This window comes from Varroa destructor, unplaced genomic scaffold (genome assembly GCF_002443255.2).
Source record: "Varroa destructor unplaced genomic scaffold, Vdes_3.0 BEIS01000001.1, whole genome shotgun sequence".
Lineage (NCBI taxonomy): Eukaryota > Metazoa > Arthropoda > Arachnida > Mesostigmata > Varroidae > Varroa > Varroa destructor.
This window is the reverse complement of record NW_019211454.1, coordinates 60644905-60654825: the sequence shown is the minus strand read 5'-3', so window position 1 is coordinate 60654825 and position 9921 is coordinate 60644905.

The following is a 9921-nucleotide window of genomic DNA, read 5'->3' as shown; positions in this document are numbered from 1 at the left end:
CAACTGGGGTTAGCCGAGCGGGCCAGGAAACATATGTCTGAAGAGGAACCTACACACATTGAATGTATGCCTTTATGATTGTAGACTGGATCGATGAAAGCTCAGAGGCGACCAGCTAGGCAGGCAAGGTTCGAACTTAGCCGCGCGCTAACTTTTCAGGATTAAAAGAAAACAGCAGAAACATTAGTATTCTGCTGCCGCTATCGCGCCAATGGCAGTGGCATAGAAATCACATGTGATATTTCCAGTGATCTTAGCAACAGCCCAAAAGTTAGACATACAACGGCAGTTAGAGTTGATTTTTCTTTGTATAGGGCATACGTAGATAGATGAAGGTGCCGGTGGCTGGACAATGATCGGCAATTGAGTACCATCGTACGTCTTACGACATTCCCCGAAAACTCGCGTTCGGTTGTAGTGCCTTCGCTTCACCAAAAAATAGCAGATAGTCTCATCGAGGTGGACGGTCCTCGTGTTTCTTACTGACGTCGCTAATTACCTAGCATTAATTGATCGTCTTCTACGCAGAAACAGACTAAAATAAAATGGCTATTTTTAGATTACGGTAGCTTTTTTATTGACTCAAATTTAGTAGTATCCATGTGTACGTAAGACACAATTTGCAAAAAATTTATACATGAATACTTTCGACGACAAATACGATGTGGCACTCTGTTAACCGAAAGATATTCAAATTTTATGAGAGTTATAGGTAGACGAGCTTAAAAACCTGTTGTTTATTATGGTCTGATTGGCATCGCCATAGAGAGTAACAGTAAGAAACAGATCTCTAGCCTTGAATCAGAAGTTTAGTCACAAGATAAACACCCTTAAGGTAGCCCCGTTGGTTGATCACTTAGATCCGGTGTTGTATATGCCGATGGATAGTTAAAAAAGCAAATGTGGACAAAGATAGATATGACAAAGTATTTTTTGTTGCAACTGTGGTGAACACTGAAGGCTCGGCCCAGCATTATAATTAGCCGTCTATTATTGTCGAAAGTTTCGCCATCTAAACCTCACGTACGTACACGTGCTAGCAACACGTGACAAAACATTACGTGATTCACGTCAACCGGGCCAGAAGAAAATGGCTTTCCCTACATAAGAAGAAGTTCTGGAATGACCTGCAACTAGAATTCGTTTTCTTAAGCCGTCCATCCTGGCGCGTATCTATCTACCAACCGTCTGTATCTATCAGAGATTTTTCTGATTCTATCAGAGATGTCAGACCAACATGATTGTCTCTGACCCGCAGAGATGCGTATCTTTGTCCGAGTCATTTCGACCCTCCTCCTTACCGCTGATCTATCCGAGTAGCCAATGGAAAACGAAGGCTTTTCAATTTGTGTTCTCCAACAAAGCTGCCATGTTTTAATTGCCGAACTGTGCACACAGAACAGGCTATCAACTATAGGCATAAACGACGTTAGATTTTCAATCTCCACCTCAGAGGTTCAACCAAGCATTAAAAAATAGAAACTACGGTAGCTAGTTAATTAATACATTGAGATTAATTGATACATAAGATTGAAACCTACGCGAATTGCTCCATCAGACGTGGTTTGAAGCAGTTTTTTATTTTTATTTTCCTGGTTCGAACAAGATGAAGACAGTAAATAAAGAGCACTCCAATTGTGCGCAGCTTTTTATAATCAACAAACGAGACGTTGAAAAAATTGCCAGAAGGATAGCTACAAACATAAGGGTATGACGTTCCTCAGTCACGATTCTGGCGGCGTATGTAGCAAAGCTATCTTCTTCCATTTGTATACGGTCTGTAGATAGGTGATATTCATTTTGTCCTGTCAAGAACACTATGCATATATAGCTATATTTGGTCAGTTACGTGCATATATCACACACACGTCAACTAGACGGTGCTATGCTTAGTACTGCTTTGGGAGAAAAAGTCGCAAGTGTTAAGGGCAAAAAAAAAAGTGGACTCCATGTGATATTAATGGGTATTTATCGAAGCAGTGGTTCAATTGAATAATTGTAAGGAAATAAGCAGTACTTGGGAGCCATGTTGTTCTAATTCAAAGAAAATCAGCAACTCTATGTGGCTGAAAAACACATCTCTGCTTGTTATATGGGTCCAAGAAGTAAACGCGTTTTTTGCTTAACTATTTTTCTAGGTACAAGTTGAACAGTCAAGACGAAAATGATAAGCACGTTGACCTATAGAAAATTCTGAGTAATGCTAAAAACGTTTCCACGTTTTTAGCATTACTCAGGTTGACGCAAAACGTTCGTATTACAAGAATCCCTAAGAATAATGGTATTATAATTACTGGGATGAAAACATTTACGAATCGTATTACGAATTAAATAGGTAATTTTTGACCAGTGTCTATCGATTGTGCGTAAGACAAATGAAGATTGCACATATATGGGCTCGGATAATTTCGAATACGACAAAACGGTTTCCAATCAGTTCTAGTTGACTGAACTATACCCCCAGCTATGAGGATCCCGTCGCGCCAAAAATTCAGGTTCATGTTCTTGTTTACCAGTCAGAAAGCTATCCTAAAGGCTTGAATCGACGACACTGTTGGTGGCGACATGTATGTTCAGCGTGTGATACTATAGTAGCCCCGATTTATGCTACAAAGCGTCACATGGCGAAGAGTCCAGGCGTTTCTTCACTCTTGTAGAGCTTATTATATGCTTTGCCAGCGGTAAATGTATGCGTCTACCAAACCAGTTTTATGAACAATATTTGCTTCTATCCATACTACGATAGACACGGCGTATCTAGAAACACGATTGATGATGGAGCGGTAATGGCTAGGAACCCCCTTTGAACTATTATATATAAAGTGGATGAAAAGTGAGAAGCTATTGTTATATACATTGTTGCCTTCCTTTTTTTCTTACGTTTCTTGAACGACTTAGTTGGCCACAAGCTGTTAGCATCAACATTAGTGCTCAGTCGGCCTGTGATCATAATAAAAAGGTAAGCATAATAAGGTAATCATAATAATAAGGTAAAAGCAAATAGGCTCTACCGGTACTAATACCTACCGGTACTCTTATTGTTCATTCATCGTCATGACTTAAAATCGGCGTTCTCCTTCAAACACAAGCGTGCTAACTTACATACTGTAGTAGATAATTAGCGTAGTCCTAAATACGTGTTGATGTACCTGCAAATCAGACCAATTTATACGATTATCGGCAATGGATAAAATACGTGAAGGCCGTAGTCAGATAGATGAAGTTCGATCTGCTATGAATGACATGCCGCAGTTATCTCATGCTACAGTACTTCACTTATAGTCAAAAACGAGCTAATGAAGTTTTGTAATAGCGTACAGGTGTTTTTATCGCAGATTTATGTCGACAGGAAGTAACTTCGGTGCCAGGACGGGATATTCTAGGTTTCTAAATAGGTAATGCAAGCTACCGGAATTTGATTGACTACTTCGCAAAACGGGTGTATATTTGCAGCTAGACAGACACTTAATAATTAAGTGCAGCGGAGCGTTCAGGTCGATGTAACGTAGTTGATAGACGTCGTACATGCCGCATGCTAGTAGATAGAAGTTAAATAGCTGGAATATGGCCAACTTCCAGTGTAGGCACGACGTTTCTCACGTTGAATCAGCTTGTCACCTAGACAATTGATTTCAAATGGCAAATTCCCACACCAGTGCTTACTTGGGGGTACATGAAAGCACAGACTAAATCATGAGCTGTACACCAATACCCGTATCAGATGTAATTAAAGCTGATGCAACATCAGACCTAAGGATGACACTAATAAAGCCAATCAGGACCAAAACAGCAGCTGAAGGCAACACCATCTCAGATGTAAGCGTTCATCATTTAGCAGGCAGCGATTCTTAAAATTCAGAAGTATATCAATAAGTTCAGGAAATGGTAACAGCTCTTCGAAAATGCCTTACGTTTATTTGAGACGTCTTTGTACCGTTCAGGTTTGCCTATAGTACGAAATGTCGGTAGAAACACTGAAGAAACATGTCATTAAGTGCTGCTACGTAGCAGAAGATCGAAGAGTTCTTCGTCGGCAACCTTAACGACTTAAGTGTTTCATTTGTAACTTTGAGTAAAAGAGAACATCTGGCGGGGACAGTAAAAAAAAGGTAGAATCTTACACTAAATGTCAGCTATTTATGACATCAACTTAATTTGAGAAAATATACGAGGACGGTGATGATGTTAAGGAGAAAAAAATCAATCGGCAACGAAACGGTAAGCGGGTGCAAAGAAGTAGCACAAAAACACACTAAGCAATATTCAGAAGTAATAATATGATAACACGTATTTTATATTTATAATTAAGTTTGCCAATAAATGTATCTGTTATAATGAACAAAAATCAGGATTGTGATGTTGTAATTAGGCTAGTTCATCCAAGTAGTATTAAAATACAAAACAAATACAGGATAAACGAAAATAAGAGCCTGTCGTCGATAAAAGCGGTGCAGGAAAACATTTTGTTATTGATGTGTTCTAGGGCAGAAACTAATAAGATTACCTGAATGTCCATTCAGCGTCTGAGCAAACTGTCACAGCTTGGCTTAGCCTTGACAATGGCAAATGTTTATGTGGAGCCACTGAGCCCAGTGTTACTAGCTTCGTAATTTTTAAAAAATTTCTACTTTTTTGCAGCTCCATTGATGCTGGTGCAAATTGTGTACGAAATTACAAGCATTTCCATTCCGTTTGAATCAAACACCTGGGATTTTCTCTAGTAGCTAAGCGCAACGATTTGATCGAGGTTACCTAAGTCGGGTGTTTATCCTCCGGTTTATGTTGATTTATGAATAGTTTTTTTTTTCTTTTTTTAACGCGAGTCTCAGCCAAGTATTAAACGGCACAATGTTAGCTGCCAACAGCGGAATTGTGCTTTCTTTGCAAGCAGGATATATTCATTCTATGCTGCAGAGTGATTAGATCATGTCGGAGCGACGCAATTGTTTGTCCGATTGATAGTGAGTCCACGGAGCACCACTTCGAATGTACGAGTATGAAGTAGCTCACTTGAATTCAAACAAAGGATCGAAGCTTTCATTTAGAGTCGAAACTTGGCAAGGAGAAAAAATATATCGAATCTTATCTAAATGGATGATTTAATATTAAATGTAAGTTCAGTATCGAAAAACAAAAGTTCGGTGAGTTTTATGTGAAAACGTAGAACTAGAACTAAACACATGGCTAACGCGTTCAGAAGAACTGGATACATTTTTTGGCTTTAGGATCTCTTTAGATCGCTCTTTAGGAATATAAAAAAAAAAAAAAAAAAAAACGAAAACAAATGTTTTCAAATCATCGATTTTGCTTGGATCACGGGATGTCTCATTTAGAAACAATTGAACCAATGAAAAAATAACGGACAAAAAAACTGGGCTCCGGATCCAGTAAAGTTCGAAGTCTTTTGAGGAAAACAATGAACCCTTGCACAATGAACTCAGTGGTAGCAAAGGGATGAACTATTCGCCAATACATTAAACTTGCACGTCGAGGCACAAGCGTATTGGCCTTTTGGAAACTTGTTAGCGCGGAATTGATGATGATGGTTAAAGAGATGGTAACTAATCAACTTGAAAATTCCTCGGTCGTGCATTGGATTTGCGTTTTGCCCGTAGAAAGCATTTCTTGTAAATCGAATAAAACAAATCGAAACGAAGAGCCCATCGATGTCGGGCGTCAATAATGCTTCCTCAAAAACAGTCTGGCTGGCGTAATATCAAGAATAGCGGACCTCACGTTCAGGCGAGTCGAAGTGCTTTTAATTTATAGTCTAACACAGTTCGTCCCTCGAGAGACTAGTCTTATTTTTTAAAGGCTACTTTCTCATTGAAAACACCTTTCCAGATATGTGAAGCGGAGGCAGATTATGTTTGCCTGGAGTCTGGTACGGCAGATGGAAGCTTTAAGACGAAACCGAAAGCCTCTGCTTTCTACCTACGCATTCGTAAAAGGAATTATGCTTCCATAAAAAACAGACACTATTTAAATCGCAGCAACAAGACGTAGCCACTTGGAGAAGGACTGAGGCCATTTACTTTGCACCGTATGCTTTGCTATTAGTGAACAAACGCTACAAAGTAACCACGCAGATACTACAATGAGATAGAATTCGTAGGAGAAGTAAAGAACAACGAAGCAATGTACCTCATGTTAAAGTCCGTTTACAACAGTACCGCTTGACAATAACGAAATGGTAAAATTATATGTCAAATAGATCTACCCAAGCAGTAAAACGTTTCCAATTAGCTAGATTTCCGTCGAGTATATCACCTTAAATCTAACCACCTGAGGATTTATGCTGGAAGGCTGGCGCGGGGTGCTTCACAGTCACAGAAGGAATGTCTTAAATTATAAATCTTTCCACTATGAGAATAAAGAACAAGCGATGTCTATGGTATGAAAGATTATCGAAAGCAATGGTCATTTTGAAATCCTTTTGAATAAGCGTGGATTCGAAGAGCGGACACCGTGGTTAGTGGTGAGTGAATTGCCTTTCTTTATAGGTCATTGATCAAACCTGTTTGGGCTCTGTAGCATGATCTGTTGAATTTATAGCGGCATGCTGAATTCCAGTTTGAGAACATATACAAGATAGAATCGGTATCCCCATAGTGATTTTAGGATCACCTCAAACTATACTTTAAAATTAACTTCGTCATAAATGAATCATTACGCCGAGGTGGAAGAAGACGTTTGGCAAACAAACGGATCCGCTATGGAAATCATGTATCTTCTTTGAGCAAATTGCAGTGTTTTTCTCATAGATTACGAGGTTGTAGCTCTGATGTTCTATGCTTGAGGCTAAGAATAAATCGGATATTGGAAAAAAGCCCGTCGGTGTTCACTGACTAAGAACTGTCGTCTAATGCCACGATCAGTAATTTTCCGCTCCGAATTAGGGTGCACCATTCCTTTCATAGATGTGATTTCTGAAGTAAATAATCTGTTGGATATTCGTTAGCAGAGGCCAGTTATATAGCCAGTAGGCTGCATCGATGTACGTGTTGATTTGCAAATAAATACGAGGAAAAACGTTGACGGTTGTTCGCCAACGGCACTTTGATACTAGCCAAAAAGGAATACTGCCTAATGGCTGTACTGAATGTAAAGTTCAAAGCTTTTAATATTTGCAGTTTAGAGTAATAGAGCAGCGCTGATTCCAAGGGAAGGACTACGAGGTTTGTAACAATTCAATGCAAAGATTATACGATAGACTATTTAGGGACACGCGAATATTGATTCGAAAGTGCTTCGGTTTTTCTTTCAAGCCCTGTCAAGGCAAGGTCCAGTAGAAGATCGAGCTCCTCATATCGGAGATTTACTTTTACGTTCGAATACTCTGGCGTAAAGCAGAACTAGTTCTTGCGAAATCTTCCACTTAAGCGGCTGTGTTAGTACTCATAATGGGATCTTGCCAACAGGAGATTCTCCGCTAGATACGTTTGCGCTATACGATGTACAGATCAAGGGTGTTCTTAGTTTTTCAGTAGTGTCTTAATGACGTAATGTCGATCCATCTGGGCTTTCTCTATGACGTAAGTGTCACTAAGTCTCCATTTATATATATACGTGTGCATCTTTACAGTGCTTGTGCAACCAAATTTCGTATTTCAGCTTTACCTAAATTGGCTTATGGCCTTACCTGTCTATCTATATGGATATCTAAAAAACGCTAGTTAAGACCTTTGAGAACTTCGAAAGAACTTAATATTAGTATATGATAGTATCATGTAATACATAACGTCTTGTACACTTTACCAGTTCCAAAAATTGGTTCGTTGCATCGCATTCGTCCATTGCCTTCTGGATGTATTTTCAGATATTATGTGTCTTATGGGCATCAGAGTTTAACGCAGCCGAAGGATTTTCTTCGTTACATTTATGTACGGGATTTATCTGACTTTTTTTTTTACTCTCTACATTCTTATGGGCAGTTAATTCATCTTTTAGATATTTTATATCGAAATCGAGTTTCTACTAGTGCATACTATATATCGGTCAAACGAATAGCAATATACTTACTTATCGCTCATGTAATTGCAAATGTTCTTTACTCTATTCGAATGCCAAAGTTGAGCCTTGAATTCGGACTCCAAAGACGGCTATGTCGAAGACAACATTTTCTTTTTTTTTTACTGAGACTTTTGCTGAGTTCAAAATGCTGCCAAGGCAGCCTGATATAGAAAAGTGTAAAGAAAATTTTCTAGCCGTGTTCCAGAAATCATGTTTGCCCTGACGATCATGTTCGTTTCTACTTTCGAGTCCTAAACCAGAGAATTGGATTACTTTCGAGGAAAGATATACTTACATTTATTAGCCGTATAGTTCTTGCCGGGGCACATTCTGCAGCTTCCTAACATGTACAAAAGAATCACTTTTGTAAACAGATATTTATTTCACTCTATTTACGCCTCTCTGCAGTCCCAACTCAAAGAGGAACACTTTGTGTGCTCGAGTAAAATTATAGGACCTTTTTAGAAACGCAAACACTTTTCAGCTGTATAGAAGACTTCAGTGTCGAAGAATAACAAATTGGCGAAGGGAAATGATCAACGACAACGGGCCCATAGGCCGAGCTTCTAGCGTAGCTCAGTTTGTCAAAAGCCGTTAAAAAGCTGCAATTACCTATTCTAAGAAGCGAACGTATCTGTTATAGTCTTATACGTTTAACGCTGCGATAGAGGTTCTTGATTCTACGGAACTTCAAAAGGCTTGCTCCCATAGGCTGGGGCGTCTGAGGAAAGTAAATAGTTTCCTATGGCCTCACAGCATCAATACGATGGTAATGGCAGAAGTAGAAGTGTTCTATTCCTTCAAGGATAGGTTCTAGGTCTCGACAACTGTTATTGGTCAACTTTCGGCGGTTCTAATGGTTACCTCTGACCCCATACTGTGTGCATTTAGTAGGGGTCAAGGGTATTGTGTGTGTGTGTAAGGTCGCGTGCCTACTCATCCCAGCTTATATTCGACCGTATGTTGACTGGATTTCGCACAGTGGAGGGCGTCGCGTAGAGTGTCGCAGTGCAAGAAATTCTATATACCGGGAACAGATACATTTGTTCTTAACCACAGAAAAACTTGAACATTTCTTTAAGTTGCACGCAGCAGTTCTAAACGAGAGTTCTATTTGATGAAGACAATGGCCTATGTGTTATCACCAAGCCATAGAAATGGGTGCGGAGATCTTTTGTTCGAAAAAAAACATATCCGTTCAAACTTTGACCTTTGTATAACCCAGAACTCCATTCGATACTTTTTTTTTTCGTTTTTTTTTTGTTTTTACCCGTAATTATGGAAAAAATTGGCAAGGACTGCGGGCGCTTTATATATATATATATATATATATAGCAGCTATATATATATATATATATATATATATAGCTGCTACAACCTCAGTTTGCATCGTGGCGTTTAGGTGAAGCGATTTGATTTAAAAACCACTTTATGGAATGCTATTCGTAAAACTTTTCATATATCAGAATACGTGTATGGTAGCACAAATGCGTTCACTATGAGAAGCTGTCTACAGAAAGCCATAACTAGTCCAGGAGTACAAGACTAACAATTTGTATTTACATGTTAAGTATTTTATATTTAAATAAAACGTCGTTTATTGAATGAATAATCGCCACATGCCGCAACAGCTTACGTCACCAGAAATGGAATTCGGTCGTAAATATCGATTCCCATTTTGGCAATTTAATGGGCTGTATCTGCTCTTAGCAACTATGGCGTATTGTTCGGATCTGTCCGGAAATTGTTCCCGTTAGAGCTTTCCTCTAAACGAATAAGGCTGAACATCTAGCCTCGAGCAACGCCTCTGCGCTCTATCTGGCTTATCCGGCAGCCCGAAAGATGAACATGGAACTGACGACAGAACCTAGATCTTGAGATTGAAACGAGCAGGATATAGCCACCTTC